This window comes from Dama dama, chromosome 1 (assembly GCF_033118175.1).
Source record: "Dama dama isolate Ldn47 chromosome 1, ASM3311817v1, whole genome shotgun sequence".
NCBI lineage: Eukaryota > Metazoa > Chordata > Mammalia > Artiodactyla > Cervidae > Dama > Dama dama.
In genome coordinates this window covers 31554013-31571816 of record NC_083681.1, presented here as the reverse complement: position 1 = coordinate 31571816, position 17804 = coordinate 31554013, and the positions used below count along the sequence as shown (strand labels likewise).

General features: G+C 46.3%; 1 protein-coding gene across 3 annotated transcripts in view; it reads right to left on the bottom strand.

Annotated features, from left to right (window-relative positions):
* The window catches only part of POU2F3 (POU class 2 homeobox 3), an 88354-nt gene that overhangs the window by 58041 nt on the left and 12509 nt on the right, over positions 1–17804 (bottom strand). The window lies entirely within an intron of this gene.

Below are 17804 nucleotides of genomic sequence, written 5' to 3'. Positions count from 1 at the left end.
AAGGAACTGCCCGAAGATAAGAAGTCCCTCCACTATCTCAGCCCTCCAGGGTTGATGGCATCTAAATCATGTCAGGTAGATGACTGTCACCCCTGTTTCTACCACCTGCTCCCCCAACTTTCATTCTTTGTTTTATTCACCTTTTTCCCTTTATAGTAAATGTTGGGTTGAAAAATTAAATGTGTGCTTAATAGAAAAAGCTTGTTGATATAGAAAAAGCAGAAAAAATCAATTTGCAAAGAGCTACAATGAATATTTTTGTATGTTTCATGATCTTTTTTATGCTTGCTTTTCCTAATTGATATGTAACACCCTGTACAGATTTTTACTCTGCTTTTTCTGGTGAGTATCATAAATCTTTCTCCTACACCATTAAGGAACATCTTTCTCCTATGCTCGCAAAGATCATTTTTAATGGCTACATAATATTCCATTTATGGACATAACAAAATTTGCTTAAACATATACCTATTGGGAGGGGGGATTGGGATGGGGAATACATGTAAATCCATGGCTGATTCATGTCAATGTATGACAAAAACCACTACAATATTGTAAAGTAATTAGCCTCCAACTAATAAAAATAAATGGAAAAAAAAACATATACCTATTATTAGAGAAATGCTTCCATTCTTTGCTAAAATTAAGTGCCCTGTTTATATACCTCCTCTGGGCAGGAGCTGCCAAACAATCTTCCTTTGTGCCCCATGGATAACTGGCTCTATAATGTCAAGAAAATGATATTAAATGCCACACACCCAGAGCCTAGCGCTGGGCTTAGTACATAACAGAAGTTCAAATTATATTGGTTGGGATTTCCCTGGTCATCCAGTGGTTAAGAATCTGCCTTACCAAGCAGGCAATGTGGGTTCAATCCCTGGTCGGGGATCCCACATGCATGGGATAACTAAGCCTGAGGCACAATAAAGATCCTACATACAGCCAATAATAAATAAATAAAATTAAAAAAATTTTTTAAAATATTATATTGGTTGAATGAATGAATAAATGAACATGTGAATGAATTCAGACCTTTCAATCAGAAAATTCTGCTTTCTCTCTACATAAAGTGAATTGAGTACAATTGTGAACTCTTTCCTCAACAACAGATTTGCCACAAATGCAAAGGGTTCACATCTGGCTTTGGCTTGGTCAGCCCTTAATAAAATGGCAGAATGCAACTTAAATAAGAAAAGAAATTCTCCAGAAAGTAAGAATGATAATCATTTGGCATTGGGATGACAAAACTTAGTAGAGGAAAAAAGAAAACCTAAACACAATGACATTATGTAATAATGTATATTCAGGTTTATCACATTCTGGTAATCCTCCACATATTTGAAACTTTGTCATTATTATTATATTTGTCATGGTGATCTGTGATCAACAATCCAACAATCTTTGATGTTACTATTATACTATGACTCGCTGAAGGCTCAGATGATGGTTATCACTTTGTACCAACAAAGTTATTTTTAATTAAAAAAAAAATTCTGCATTCCATTGGTTCCTCAATAGCTTTGGAATGAAGTCCAAATTTCTTAGTATAACAAATAATTCCCCATATGATCTGGTTTCTGCCTACCTTCTCTGCTCTGTCTTCCGCCTCTCATGATCTTACCTTCCTCCCTCCCAGGTACCCTGTGCTCCAGTCACATGGAAAGATCCACACGTCCAAACACGCCACACCTCTCCCATTTCCATGCCTCTATGCACTGTTCCCTTTTACAAGGTTGGTCCCCCTCCCCTCTCTACCAGCCCTATGGCACATGTCATGGAACTCCTTTTCTTGTCTGCATGCTTGTCTCCCTCTGGTCTGTGAATTCCTTGAAAACCAGAATGATGACACCACTTTTGTCCTCAAAGACCACTGTAGTTCCTAACATTGGTCAGAGGCTCAGGAAGCACCAGATAGATGAATGAATGGGGTCCAGGAGAATCCTCTGGAGCTTTAAATGAAGCCTCCTACCCTCTGCTCTGCTCTAAATGATGGATAAGCTTGGCCCTTGCCTGTATGATTCGTTGTGAAGCGTCTTCAAGAGCAGCTGGGCTGGCAAGATGACAGCAGACGTTAAGGGCTATGGGATTCCGAGAAAGAGGAGATAGGTGAGACAGGAAGACATCTCTGAATAGAAGTCTGATTTTGAGATTAAATAAGCTAATCTGAGAGGGGGGCTAAAATGGGAAGGGCCCAAGGACTGAAAATAGTGTGTGTGCAGAGGCTAGACTTAAAGATAAAATTGCTTTTGTATTTAAAAAAAAAATTCTTTCATGACATTGTAAATGTAGCCTTGTAAGGGGGTAATTTTAAAATATGACCAAAGAACGAATCCATTCATTCCACGAAATACACTCTATATACCAAGCACTGTTCTAGGCACTTGAAATATCATGCTGGAAAACCAGATGAAGTCCCTGGCCACACAGAGCTTCTTCTCTAGTTGAAGAGACATAAAAGGAATAAGAAAACAAACACACAATTTAATTTAGAGAGAATTACTATGGAAAGCAATAGTAATGGTCAGGAGAAGAGTGTGCCAGAGGCTGTTCATAACCAGGGTGGTCTGAGAAGATCATTCCAGACAGAGGGATTGAGGCCTGTGTGAGGCAAGAACAGGCTTGCCTGTTGAGGAACAATGATGAGACCAGTAGGGCTGGAGGGAAGGGGATGGGTGTGGCCCAGGGCTAGATGACGTGGCTCTGGAAGGCAGGTCACGCCGAAGACTTTGGCTTTCATGCCAAGGACGCTGGGAAGTGATCAGAGGGTTTTGAGCAGAGGAGTGACATGAATTGACTTTAGTGCTTAAACCCGCAATGATCAGGGACTTCCCTGGTGGTCCAGTGGTTAAGACTCCGTGCTCCAAATGCGGTGGGCACAGGTTCGATCCCTGGTTGAGTAAGATCCTGTATGTCATGTGGCATGACCAAAAATAAATAAACCTGTGGTAATTAGCTGTAGGGATAAGCAAGGGGGAAGGGAGACCATGCAGTGGGTCAGGTGAGAGAGGGCCGTGCAGAGGACAGGAAGGCAGCCGGGCAGGTGGTTAGAAGGACTTGGATTTTGAATTGATACCTGACACGACTAGATATTTGAAAAATGTATTTACTTTTGGCTGCGCTGGGTTGCTGCTGTGCACAGGCTCTCTCTAGCTGCGGCGAGCGGGGGCTATTCTAGTGGCGATGTGTGGGCTTTTCACTGCGGGGGCTTCTCTCGTGGTGCACAGGCTCTCGTTGTGGCACGTGGGCTCAGGAGTTGTGGCCCATGGGCTTGGTTGCTCTGGGGCAGATTCTAAACCATTGGGTCACCAGGAAAGTCCTGCCACATATTTTAGAGTATTTTGTGTTTCTGTTTTCCTCATGAAATTGTGAGCTCCTAGAGGCCAGGGTTATTTCTTCTTATTCATTTTTGTACTCTGAGAGCCTTTAACAGCATTTAACACATAGTAGGAGCTGAATGCAGAGAAGGCAATGGCAACCCACTCCAGTGTTCTTGCCTGGAAAATCCCATGGGCAGAGGAGCCTGGTGGGCTGCCGTCTATGGGGTCGCACAGAGTCAGATATGACTGAAGGGACTTAGCAGCAGCAGCAGCAGCAGGAGCTGAATGAATGCATGTTTAACTGATCCAAATAACTAAGAAACTGCTACTGAAATGGATCTTCTATCCAAATCCAAGAAATCACAGGTCCCTCGATCTGCAGAAATCTGAACACATTCTATTATACAAGCTCTGGCTTTGGGAGATGGCAGTCACTTGTAGGGAAAAACAAAGCAGGACAGACACCCAGAAGGACCAGAGCATTATTTTTAGGGTTGGAAGGATACTGAAGTCCAGCCTCAGAGGGAAGCACCTGTGGTGGTCACACAACCTCAGAGACTTTGATTTTCGGACTAAAGCTTGGATCTCTCAACTCCTACACTCACACAGTTTTCCCAATAAACTCACTGTGCCCAGAGTCCAACACAGAGGAAACCAAGTATTAGGCTATAATCAATAGTTTAGGCAAATAAGCAGGACAGATGCTGATGAAATTTGGAGGTGATTTAAAGCAGGAAGCAAAATCAATTCAGAAAGCTGGATGATGTAATCAGGATTAGAAAATATTTTGGTTGATTCTAATAGGAGGCAAAAACCAAACCAGATAATATGTAACGGGAATAAATCTAAGCCTTATATTTAGATTTAAAAAAAGTCAACTGTATACATAAAAGATAGAGGAGGCTGAATTAAGAAATGATTAAGGTAGTGAGTGTTATGTTTAAATTTAATATTATATGTTTTTCTGCCTTTAAGCCTATCTACATATGATCCAGTAATCTAACTCTGGGTATATATCCACAGGAAATGAAAACAGGATATCAAAGAGATAGCTTCACTCCCCTGTTCACTGCAGGATTATTCACTGTAGTCAAGTTAAGGAAACAATTTCAGTTATAGCCCATCAGTGGATGAATGGGTAAAGAAAGTGTCATACATACATACATATATATATATATATATACACATATATATATATATGTGTGTGTGTGTGTGTGTGTGGTATGGTGGAATATTATTCAGCCCCAAGAAAGAAGTAAATGCTGCCATTTGAAGCTACATGAACTGACCTTGAGAACATTATGCTAAGTGAAATCAGTCAGATGGAGAAAGTCAAGTACATACTGCAAGGTATCACTTATATTGGGAATAAAACAAAAAGTCAAATTCAAACTCAAAAAAAAAGAGAGTGGAAAGTGGGTTACCAGACACTGGAGGGGTGGGGGAAATTGGGAAAAGTTGCTAGAAGGGTAAAAACTTTCAGCTATTGGAAGAATCAAGTCTGAGGATCTATTGTGTAACATTAGTTGTTGTTATTTAGTCGCTCAGTTGTGTCTGACTCTTTGTGACCCCATGGACTGTAGCCCACCAGGACCCTCTGACCATGGGATCTCCCATGCAAGAAAACTGGAGAGGGTTGCCATTTCCTCCTCCAGGGGATCTTCCTGACCCAGGGGTCGAATCCGTGTCTCTTGCATTTGCAGGCAGGTTCTTTACTGCTGAGCCACCAGGAAGTCTATAACATGGTAGCTATAGTTGATAACACTGTACTGAACAATTAAAATTTGCTAAGAGAGGAGAATGTAAATGTTCTGTCTCATACATAAAAGGGTAAATATAGAGGTGATGGATGTGTTAATTAACTAGACTGTGGGAATTCTTTCACTATGTATACATGTACTAAATCACATGATATACACTGTAAACATCTTACAATTTTATTTAACAGTAACACTTCAATAAAGCTTAGACAAAAGACTCTGGGTTACGATGTGAAACCTCAAAGAGTTTTTTCAACAAAACCAATAATCAGTCTCAAACTAAAACTATAGAAATAATCATAGCAGATAACTATAGTGATTAAAAACTCAAGCGTGCATAATTAAAGATAATTGACCATCAAAATATCTATACTTTATATTTCACATTTTCAAAGAGGCTCAGTCTCCTAAAGAAATATAACACTGGATTGGCCAAAAAGTTCATTACAGGGAAAAACCCAAATGAACTTTTTTGGCCAACCCAAAAGGAGTCAGACACGACTGAGAGACTTTCACTTCACTTCACTTCAATATATCTCTCCCATCCCACCAAAAACAAAGAAAATGATTCCCATTTCTGTTTATTGGCAGACATGATTGGAAATAAACAAACTGCAGTTCCTTGTGGGGAGGGGAAGAGAGAGGAAGCTGGTGTTTTTCCTGTGAAAAAGAAACTGGAAAAAAGGAGCATTTCAGTTGACTAAAGCCAATGCTAGAGATGTGGGTTGAATCCCTGGGTGGGGAAGATCCCTTGGAGGAGGAAAAGGCAACCCGCTCCAGTATTCTCGCCTGGAAAGTTCCATGGACAGAGAAGCCTGATGGGCTACAGTGCATGGGCCACAGAGTCAGACATGACTGAGCACACGTGCAGCCCATGAAACCCATATTGGCCGGAGTGTGCTACATGTGTGTGGTAACCTGTGTATTAGCAGACACACAGATTTGCAGATCTCTGCTGAGAGCATCAAGCCCAGTTCAGGGTACCATTTTCTAAAAGGGACCCTGATGAACTGGCTGTAGAGCATGAGGACCAAGAGTGGGGCCTAGAAATCACATCGAATGAGGAAAGGCTATCTAGCCTAGAGAAAAGAACACTTGCCCTTAGATCAAACCTTCTTCCTAGGATGGCCACAAGAATTATATGAGAGGTTCATTTTGTTAAGTGTGGTAACAGTACTGTGGTCAAGAAGGAAAATGTCTTTTATGGCTTACAGACACATACTGCCATATTTAGGATTGAAATGTTTATAATGTCTATAGTTTGCAAGAAAATACTTCATTGACAAGAATGGCAGAAACTTGATGGTTGTTGACAGTAGGCAATGGGTATATGGGGACTCATCATTTTAGTGTCTACCTTCATGTGTGTTTGAAATAAAAAGTTAAAAATAAAATATTCCACCACCCCCACCCCCCTGCCAAATGGATGAGACAAATATGGCAAGATGCTGAGTTATTAAATCCAGGTGGTAGGTATATGGTTGTTCGTTAACCTGTTTCTTCTCTTTTCTATATATTCGAAGTTTTTCAAAACAAAACTTTCTAAGGTAATTCGATGAGGGAACATTTGAAAGCTCTACTTGGCACAGTGCTGGTACATAGTATGTGCTTAGGTAAATGTCAGAGTACTTTTCTTTCTTCCCCAAATATTGGTTTGGATGTGGAGTAGGCTTACCCTGCAGGTCCTAAAACCCAGCTCCACAAAGGTCAGTGGTGGAGGCTGCCAGGAAGCAGGCTCACCTCAGGATAAGGAAGAATTGCGTCAAATGTGGAATTGTCCAGCAGTGAAACCCATGGTTTCATGTCAACAGAGCTCAAGCAGAGGCTGAGATGTTATTATTTCAGAGATGTTGTAGAAGTGGATTTTGAATTGAGGGGCTCAGATGGTAAAGAACCTGCCTGTAGTGTGGGAGAACCAGATTCGATCCCTGGGCCGGGAAGATCTCTTGGAGAAGGGCATGGCAACCCACTCCAGTATTCTTGCCTGGAGAATTCCATGGACAGAGGAGCCTGGTGGACTACAACCCATGGGGTCACAAAGAGTTGGACACGACTGAGTACATACGCATAGTCAGTGACTAAAAGAGGGTAAAAGGCATCTCGAATTGGTGGGGAACACCAGGGTTCTGGATAGAATCTCCTTAGACCAGGATGGAGTAATACTCAATAGAGTCCCAGTGAGAAAGGTCAAGGATCTGTCTGTAGGAGGAACACAGGGATCAAGGCAACTTCCATCTCTGTCTCTCCTCCCTGGCATCTGGTGAGCACTAGGTCAGCAGTCCCAGCCACCTGCAAAGACCCCTGTCGGAACCGGAACCGAAGATAGGAGGAGCTGGCTAGCCCTCCACTTTCCCACCTCTGAGCCACAGTCTTGCAGGCCCACTGATTTGCATGCCTTGGCAGCACTGGGGTGTGAGTTTGCCTGGGGAGCAATTCTCTGAGTGAGGGAGGTGGAAGCACAGGAATGGAGAACTGTTCCAGCAGGATTTTTCACTCTTGCCTGGTAAACACACAGGGAGAGTTCTGCAGTGAAGCTGAAACTCTCCCATTTCTGGGCTGTTTGTCTTCTCACCAGCTCTGCTCCCAGGTTAACCCAGTAAGACTTCCACTGTCACTTTATGACTACTTGGCAACGTGTTGGCACTTCCTGGGATAGCAATGATTAAAATAACCAGCACCTTTGGAGGCCCTCCTAGGGAGGCAGCCACCAGAGCAAACCAAGAGACTTCCCAGTGAGGTCATTCCAACCAGTCAAAACAGTTTTTCCCAGGACCCCACAGACACCATGCCTACCTTTTTTGTTACTTGAGATTCCTCCAAGGAACTGGGCACTGTGGCCTAATGGCCAGAGTTCTGTACAGAAAACACATGGTAGACTGAGCTCAAGGGTTACTTCAAAGGCTATTTTCTGCTGGACTCTGGGCAAGTTGCTTGATCTCCATAGCCTTCACTCTCCCTTTCATACTAAAACCAAAAATTCTGTCTGTATTCATGCCACCTTCTTCGTGGGAGCAAAGAAACTCCCTGGCATTTCTCAGTTTCAAAGGAAACCGAGGCTGGCCCCTGAAGCCACCTGAAGAAAGGACACAGGAGGACCTTGATGGGCTGGGGGAAGAATGCTGGCTTATGGGATGGGAGATTGGAGCTGCAGTTCTCCACCGGCTGAATGTTCTCAGCTGTGGATAGCAGGTGCAAAGATGCAGTGAGGGAGACGTGCCCTGGGCAGACATCACTGATGAACCGCTGTACTCAACTTCCTTCTCCTAAACCCAGTGCATAGCGACCACCACCGATGATCAGAAGCGGCTCTCCTGAAGAAACCCACTTGCTACCCCAGGATAGGAAGATCTTTCAGGGTCCCTCCAGCTCTGACCATCTGTGGATTTTCATGATTTAAAGCTTCTTCTCTAGAATGGCAGAGTAAAAACATAGGGACGGCCTATGAGTGTCCCCGTGACTTTCTCCACCTGTGCCATTGTACAAAGCCTTGCTCTCCAGGACATTCTCACAGATGCCAGGGGCGTGGGGCCGGGTGACCATGGACAGAGGGTGCCCACTCATCCACCTTTGCTAAAAGGGAGGCCCAGCCTCCTCCGGCTTCCCTTTATAATTTGTTGTCATTCTTTGATACATGAAAGGCTCCTCCCCAAGGTCTTCTAATTTTTTAGGAAACAGAATCCTCATTTCCTCTCAGTCTGAGCTATGGGGGGACTCCTGGGGCCCCCCACACTGCACCTGCACTTTCTGCTGGCCGCACACTGAGGCCCAAAGTGGGCAGCGTGATCAGAGGCTACTCTGAAGGAGCATGTGGGCAGATGTGTCAGGTTCCAGTAAAAAGAGACTAGGGACACGGGTCCCGGCCTGGAATGGGGTCAAAGGGCCCGGTTCCCCAGCCCAGTCTCCACTCATCGTCCCTTGACCCTGGAAGACAATAAAAATCCAACTTGAAAGGAAAAACTCTGTTAAGGAAACCCAGGGTTCTGAGCACAGATCAAAGAGGTACCTTGGCTGCTATTTTTCTATTAGCACTTTCTTGTGCTGAATGGGATCACGGAGACCCCCGGTACTGCACTCACCACTGACAGGTGAGGAAACTGAGTCCCAGACGGGATGAGTGATGAGCTAAAGGCCACACAGGTAATGCCTGGCAAAGCAGGAACAAAGCCCCAGCTCTGATGCCCAAACTTGCCTTCTGACCACACCTGAAGTGTTCCCTAAAGGTCTCCTCCAGACCAGCCCCCAGCCCATTCCTCCCCCAGTCCTGAGAGGGGAAGAGGTTTAAGGTTGGTAAGAGACACTGCGTAGACGCAGTGGGGCTCTGGGCTTCACACAGGTACACAGATGTCCTTTGTGTGGCTCAGAAGGGCACGTGTGTGGTAGGAAAGATGCTTAGACGGAAGATGCTATCTCACATTTGTAGAACAACTCACACTTCCTTCAGCAGCCACAGATACACTCCCGCCTCACAACTCATTTTACAGATAAGGAAACTGAGGCTGGGTCACGGAGCCCAATCTGGAGGGATGGAAATCCGATCTCTCAGCTCTGGAGGCAGGGCCCGTGGGCTGGCCAATGAGCATGGGTCTTGGGGACTTGCGCTGAGTTTGTTCCTTTCTGGGCAGTACACTTTCATTTCCCATCCTTAAGAGAGCCTCGCCTGCCTATGAGGTCCACGGGGCCAGGGATTCCAGAACTCCTACTTCACCAGTGAGGAAACTTGAGGCTCAGAGACAGCAAGACCTGTTAATGTCCTCTGCAACCAGACACCGTGCCCTTGCTCTCACCGTGTCATGCTTCATCCTCTCCTTCTGGGGCCCCCGTTCCAAGTGTTGGAGTGGCCACTTCTGAGAGATGGGTGGTGGGGAGAGATGAGGCTTTGTCCAAAGAAAGAACAGAAAACAAAGGACAGAGGACTACCTCTAGGGTAGGGAAAGGCTTCTAAAGAAACAGGGATCTCAATCCCCTGCTGTGACCTTGGGAAAGTCATTCCCCTTTTTCTGACCCCTATCTTTTTCCCCATAAAATAGGAGAATAGGACTAGACCAGAGAATTTTCAAACATTTTGGCAAGAGAACACTGTTTTCAAATAACAGGGATTAATTAATAGCTGGCATTTATTGAGCATTTACTACACACCAAGCTTTGTATTAAACATTTTATACACAGGACAGCATTTAATCCTCATCATCACCCTATGAGTAGGTGCTCTTATTACCCCATTTCACAGATGAGGAAAACTGAGGCTCAGAGAGGCTAATCAACCTGGCCCAAGGTTACTGGTTAGTAATTTGTCAAGTAGAAACTCAAGCCCACATCTGTCCACCAGCCAAGACTGACTACACCACAGTTTATATACTATCTATCTCCAAATGAAAACACATAATGGAGTTGCTGCAGAAACCCGAGAAGGAAGAAAGACCTTTAGATTTTCAGAACTATAAACATGTTCCAGTCTCCTTGAACCTGTAGCATCTCTAAGCACTGGGTGTGGGGAGGAGGGGTCTTGGCACTAGCTCTTTCCCTTCCTTCCAGCCATTTCTGGATTGCCTTATGTCAGTTTATTTTAGGGCCCTTCATTGACGCATGCTTCACATTCCCAAGCACAGGTGGCTGTGACAGTGTGTGGGCCCCGAGTGAATGAATTCACAGGTAGGTCCATTCAGGAGACAGCCCATATTTCCAGCAGAGGGTCCCTCAATTGGCCACTGGGTCACTGCTCCATCATGTGGACAATTTGTCTTTCTGATACTGACACTGGCAAATAGCATTCCTGTATTGCATTACTGTATGGCAGGCCCTGCTCTAGGGGCTTCCCTGTTAGCTCAGTTGGTGAAGAATTCATCTTCAATGCAGGAGACCCCGGTTCAATTCCTGGGTCAGGAAGATCTGCTGGAGAAGGGATAGGCTACCCATTCCAGCATTCCTGGGCTTCCCTTGTGGCTCAGCTGGTAAAGAACTGCTTGCAATGTGGAAGACCTGGGTTTGATCCCTGGGTTGCGAAGATCCCCTGGAGAAGGGAAAGGCTACCCACTCCAGTATTCTGGCCTAGAGAATTCCATGGATTGTATAGTCCATAGGGTTGCAAAGAGTCAGACACGACAGAGCAACTTTCACTCACTCAGGCTCTACTCTAAGTGCTTTACAGATGTTGGCTTATTCAATCCTCACTGTGACCCTATGAGACCCACCTCTACTATTACCCCTGTTTTACAGTCTAGGAAACTCAGCTGAGACATTAAGTAACCAGCCCAAGGTCCTATAACTAGTAAGTAGAGAAGCTGGGATTCAAATACAGACTCTGACTCCAAAGTCACTGCATTAAAGTCCTGCACCTTGGTAAGCTGGGGGACAGGGCTGCCCTTCCTAACACATTAGAGGAACTAGGGGTGCAGCAACCCACATCTTACAAATAACAACCGGTGAGCACCTAGGGTCAGCATGTGCTCACAGACTTCAGCATCTTAGAGCCAGAAGTGATCTCAGAGACCCTCAAGTTCAGATCCTTCGTCCAATGCACAAACTCAGGGCCTGGAGACGGAGGTGATTTTTTGGCACAGGTTCATGGCAGAGATGACTCCAGAATGCCTGTCTCCTCACAGCTCCTCAGTCAGACAAGGAGGTGCAGACTGCTTCTCCAGCTTCACTGATACAAAAACTGAGATGACCAGTCTGTTGTCAGCAGAGGGTGGTAGGCCTGAGCCCAGAACTAGAACTCATGAACTCACTCAATGGTCTTTAAGAATCCAAGCATCTTTTAGGACCCTGGGGGGTAAACTGAGTCTGGAGACAGGAGGGGGATAAAGACCTAGCCGTTTCCCCTGGGAGGCTGAGGCCACTAATACTCCGCCCAGCCAACCACCCTCAGCCTCCAGTGGCCTGTGGTGAGGGGGCGAGGGGATGGAGACAGGGGTGGGAGAGGCCAGCCCAGAGCAGCCGCCTCCCTTTGATATCTTGGAGCCCTGAGCAGAGGTTTCCCAGCCGGCTTAATCCCTTTTGTTCACGCTTCCCTCCTCAAGAAAACCTTAATCACCCTCATTTGAATTTCAAATAACCTCTCCCCTCTCCCCCTCCTGGCCCCAACAGGCTTTGAGGCAGGGATATGGAAATCCACCTTGCAGTATGGAAATTATTGCTCTATGCAAATCAGGCACTAGGCCCCATCGTCATGGCAACCACTGGGTTTCCTCTCCTTTGGGTGACACCTCTCTGGGCTCCCCGGCTTAGATTTTTTGTTCCTCTCCCCAGTCTAAGTAGGTAGGGTGGGCAAGCCCCCTGCCCACCAGGTAGGTGGGGTGGGCCTCACTGCAGCCACAGCAGGCAAGGGGGGCACCCCACACCAAGGTGCCCAAAGGGTCCCAGACCTGCCAGGCCACCTGCCTTCTTCTCTAGTGCAAATCTGGACCCTGCACACCCAAGCAAGGCCCACTGCTGTTTTTTCCCCAGGTTGGCCTAATTTAAGGACGGGCTGGGTGGTGAAAGTTCTGGAGTCTGGAGGACACAGCGATGCTCCTAGAGGGGGTGACAGGAGAAGACAATCCTGGGGGACTTTGGCCATGCATCTCCAGTGGTAGGAGATGGAAAGCAGGGCATATGTAAAATGCCATGCAAATTAACACCTATTATTTTTTGAGTCAACAGCACTACTGCTTTTTTGGGAGATGCCGGCAGCTCTGTTTCCCACGTTCCCGGCTTGGCACAAAGGCCTGCCCTCCCTGAGTCTCCCAGGGCCCTGCTGTTGCCCTAGTCGTGCATGCTAAGTCGCTTCAGTTGTGTCCTACTCTGTGTGACCCCATGGACTGTAGTCCGCCAGGCTCCTCTGCCCATGGGATTCTCCAGGCAAGAATACTGAAGTGGGTTGCCATTTCCTTCTCCAGGGGATCTTCCTGAAGCAGGGCTGGAACCTGGGTCTCCTGCATTGGCAGGCAGACTCTTTACTGTGTGAGCCGCTAGGGAAACCCTCAAGCCCTAAGACTTAACTCTAACTTGGTTGCTCATTTCTCTGCAGATTCCTTTTCCACTTGCTGAGCACTTTTGCACACCAGGTGTTCACTGTCCTAATTGTTTCTTGAGGAGCAAAGTAGCCCCAAGAGACCAAAAGAATCTACTCACAGCTTGAGAAGTGGGGCTGCAGTTTAGGTGCCTTAATGCAGGGATCCAACCCAGAAGCTACAGTGTTGAGTTGAGCCTCTGGACTCGTGTGTGTGTGTGTGTGTGTGTGTGTGTGTGTTGTGGGGGTGTCATTCCACCCCCGACAGCAAGGGACTGCCTGGACCTACCTCTCCTGCTGGATCTCCTGATCACTGCCCCCACGACACCCACAGTGGGAGCAGGAGAGATGCTCAGAAGCTCATAAGATATATCCATTGCCCATGGGAGGACAAAGGAAATGGACTTTCTTGGACACATCCTTATCCTCGAAGGCAGGGCATCTCCAAATGTGGTCCCTCAACCAGGCTGGTCTGACTTGTTCATTGAGGTCTGGGACCAGATGCATCCAAACACAGAGAGTCAGAATTTAGAAATGCTCACAGCACCCCGAGCACATGATTAGTGAGCACTCTCTGTGGATGTGGTGTAGACCAGCTTGGGTGCTGTTGAATGTGTACAGTGGGTATAAGCTGCATTACCAGTCCTGGATGGTGGGACTGTGGGCTGGTCTGTGACTGAAATAAAATGACTGGTCCTGCAACCCACATCATTTAAGAAGCAGTGCCCTAAGGAATGACCACTGATGAAACCAGGATGATAAAAAGACAATACACCGACGCCCCTCCATGTGGCCGCCTCACTTTACTCCCTCTTAGATTGAAGACAAAGGAGGTCCAAGCGCTTTAGGGCTGCTTGGGCAGGAAGGGCAATTTGGCAGGGAGCAGGATACATCCTTCAAGGGACCCCAGAAAGGAAGAGGGACAGGTGCCAGGCAGGACTGGCCCAGCCACCTGTCATCTGAGCAGCGTGGTCCTGCTCTGTGGGGCTTGGTTTGGGACTAGACGGTGAGAAAGTGTCTGTGAGCTGGGCAGCACAGGTGTGAGCTGCGGGAGCAACTGTTTTATTTGCTGAGGTTCTCTGCGTGCTGGTGGCAGATACCTCCCGACACCACAGGCTGCTCTCCTGAGGTCTCCAGCACACACGGCCACAGTAGGAAGACTGGACGGTGAATGAGTACCTCCTAATCTCCTGGCCACAGAAACTGGAAACACAGTGAGACGGAAACCACTTGTGGGAGGCCAGCACAAGAGGCAAGGGGCTTTTACTACAGCAAGAAGGTTGTAGGCAAGAGATAAGGGCTTCTAGACACTGAGAATTGCATCCTATAAAGATAGGTGGCCAAGAGAAATGGTGGGGTTAGCTTTTCTTAAGGATGGATGATACATGGGAAAACAGCTCAAAGAACAACAGATTCTTTCATTTTCCAGGGACGGTTTTGAAATGTGACCAAAGTCCCTAGGCTTGAGTCCTAGAGCCCATCTGGCCCATTCTCTTCACATTATTCCTGCAGCCAGCCCTCTCCTCCCCATATTGTGACAAGGAAACTCAGGTCTAGGGCACCAGCAGACTGGTCCCACATTGCTAAGTGACAGAGCTTTATCTCGTCTCCTGAATGTTTCTGATAATTATCAACCTAATGATGGATTATATTTGTACGGTGACAGACACTTTGCAAAGTGTTTTCACACCTACTCTGTCATTTAATCATAAAAGGTGTGTAAGTGAGTGTGTGTGTATTTACCCCCATGCCTCATTAGGAAGAGCTATCAAGAGGAGACTCTTCCACACCTTCCCCCAAGTCTCACCTCACCCCAGGTGCTTCCTAGACCTCGGCTGTCCTCTGTGTCATTGAAAGAATAGTTTTATTGCATAAACATTTGGGTCAAAAACAATACACACCTCCAGAGTCTTCTGCCTGTTTCTGCCTGGAAGTGCATCTCTTGGTTGCAATGAGCTGTAGTTCTTTATCCTCAGATTTTTTCTTGGGGACGCAGTAGGGTGGAGATGGTGAGGTACCAGGAATAAACAAATCAAGATGGGGTTTCTCGTCCTGAATCAGTTCCTCATTCTTTCTTTGGGCCTTTATGAGAATCACTAACATCTCCAGGTTCCCCCATATAATTGTGTCCATTGCTTCTAAAAACCATGCAGAAAACTGTCAGATTTAACATAACTAATGAGAACCAGCAGTGGCCACGGGACTGGAAAAAGTCAGTTTTCATTCCAATCCCAAAGAAAGGCAATGCCAAAGAATGTTCAAACCATGGCACAATTGCACTCATCTCACACGCTAGTAAAGTGATGCTCAAAATTCTCCAAGCCAGGCTTCAACAGTACGTGAACTGGGAAATTCCAGATGTTCAAGCTGGATTTAGAAAAGTCAGAGGAACCAGAAATCAAATTGCCAACATCTGTTGGATCATCGAAAAAGTAAGAGAGTTCCAGAAAAACATCTACTTCTGCTTTATTGACTATGCCAAAGCCTTTGACTGTGTGGATCACAACAAACTGTGGAAAATTCTGAAAGAAATGGGAATACCAGACCACCTGACCTGCCTCCTGAGAAATCTGTATGCAGGTCAAGAAGCAACAGTTAGAATAGGACATGGAACAAAAGACTGGTTCCAGATTAGGAAAGGAGTACATCAAAGCTACATATTATCACCCTGCTTATTTAACTTATATGCAGAGTACATCATGCAAAATCCCAGGCTGAATGAAGCATAAGCTGGAATCAAGATTTCCAGGAGAAATATCAATAACCTCAGATATGCAGATGACATCACCCTTATGCCAGAAAGCAAAGAAGAACTAAAGAGCCTCTTGATGAAAGTGAAAGAGGAGAGTGAAAAAGTTGGCTTAAAACTCAATATTCAGAAAACTAAGATCATGGCATCTGGTCCCATCACTTCATGGCAAATAGATGGGGAAACAATGGAAACAGTGAAAGACTTTAATTTTGGGGGCTCCAAAATCACTGCAGATGGTGAGTGCAGCCATGAAATTAAAAGACGCTTATTCCTTGGCAGGAAAGCTATGATCAACCTAGACAGCATATTAAAAAGCAGAGACATTACTTTGCCAACAAAGGTCTGTCTAGTCAAAGCTACAGTTTTTCCAGTAGTTACATATGGATGTGAGAGCTGGGCTATAAAGACAGCTGAGCACAAAAGAATTGATGTTTTTGAACTGTGGTGTTCAAGAAGACTCCTGAGAGTCTCCTGGACAGCAAGGAGATTCAACCAGTCTATCCGAAAGGAAATCAATCCTGAATATTCATTGGAAGGACTGATGCTGAAGCTGAAACACCAATAATTTGGCCACCTGATGCGAAGAACTGACTCACTACAAAGACCCTATGCTGGGAAAGATTTGAAGGCGGGAGGAGAAGGGGTCAACAGAGGATGAGATGCTTGGATGGCATCACTGACTTGATGGACATGAGTTTGAGTAAGCTCCGGGAGTTGGTGATGGACAGGGAGGCCTGGCGTGCTGCAGTCCATGGGGTCGCAAGGAGTCGGACAAGACTGAGCGAGTGAATGGAACTGAACCGAATGGGAATTCTACTCAGTGCTCTGTGGTGACCTAAACGGGAAGGAAATCCAAAGAGAGGGGAGATATGCATGTGCATAACTGACTCACTTTGCCGAGCAGCAGAAATTAACACAACATTGTAAAGCACCTATGCTCCAATACAAATTAATTATTAAAAAAAAAAGTTCCCAGATGTAAGTGAGGAGACACTTTCTGCAAAGGGACCCCACACAGCTAACTTGCCTGGCTGGTCCTTCTGGAGAATGTGACACAGTGAGCCGTTTCATCTCACAGATAAGTGACTGCAGCCAAGAAGGGCAACAGGAAGGCATGACCCATGAAGTCCAGCCCCTGCCCCCTTTACTTTGTCTGCCTTCTCCTCCCCATGGGCTCCCCTCGTGGAGTCCTTCCTCTCCAGATCTCTGAGCAGGACAGACTGCCGAGGCATTTGCTCCGCTGTCCTCGGGGTCTGCAGTCCCCTCACCCTACTGATGACAGCTGAGCCTGCAGACTGTGAGGAGCCGGGGCCGGTACGTTGGTAAGGCTGGATGAGAGAAGAGAGGAGACACTTCTCTCTGCGGCCAGATCCCCACCCTCCACACTTCACCAAAGGGAGTGAGTGGACCCCCAGCTCTTTCTTTCCCAGCAAGCGCCTTTTGGCTGCAGACAGGGCTTCCGTCTCTTGGAAGAGACTGTTCCCCCACCCCCGGCAGGGGCTTGGCTCCCCTCTGGGCCCTTTGGCTGGAGCCACCCGCCATTGTTTGAGCATCTCTCTGATGGATGCTGCCACTTTCTTGTGTCATCTGTCCCCTGTTCCCTATGAAGGTCTCTAGTCCTCCCACCACCTTCTTTAGGTGAAGAGGCACTAGAAAGAGAGCCGCAACTACTGAGCCCACTAGCTGTTACTACAGAAGTCTGCATGCCCTAGAGCCTGTGCTCTGCAATAAGAGAAGCCACCAAGATCAGAAGCCCACTCAACACAACTAGAGAGTAGTTCCCGCTCTCTACAACTAGGGAAAAGCCTGTGCAGCAACGAAGACCCAGCACAGCCAAAGATAAATAAGTAAATAAAATTATTAAAAAAAAAAGTCACTAGGAAGACCCAGGTTTAATTACATCACTTGCTAGATTCAGAACCTTGGGGAAGTTGGCTAACCAGCCTCAATTTCCCCATCGGCAAAGTGGGATGGTGCCATCTAGCTGC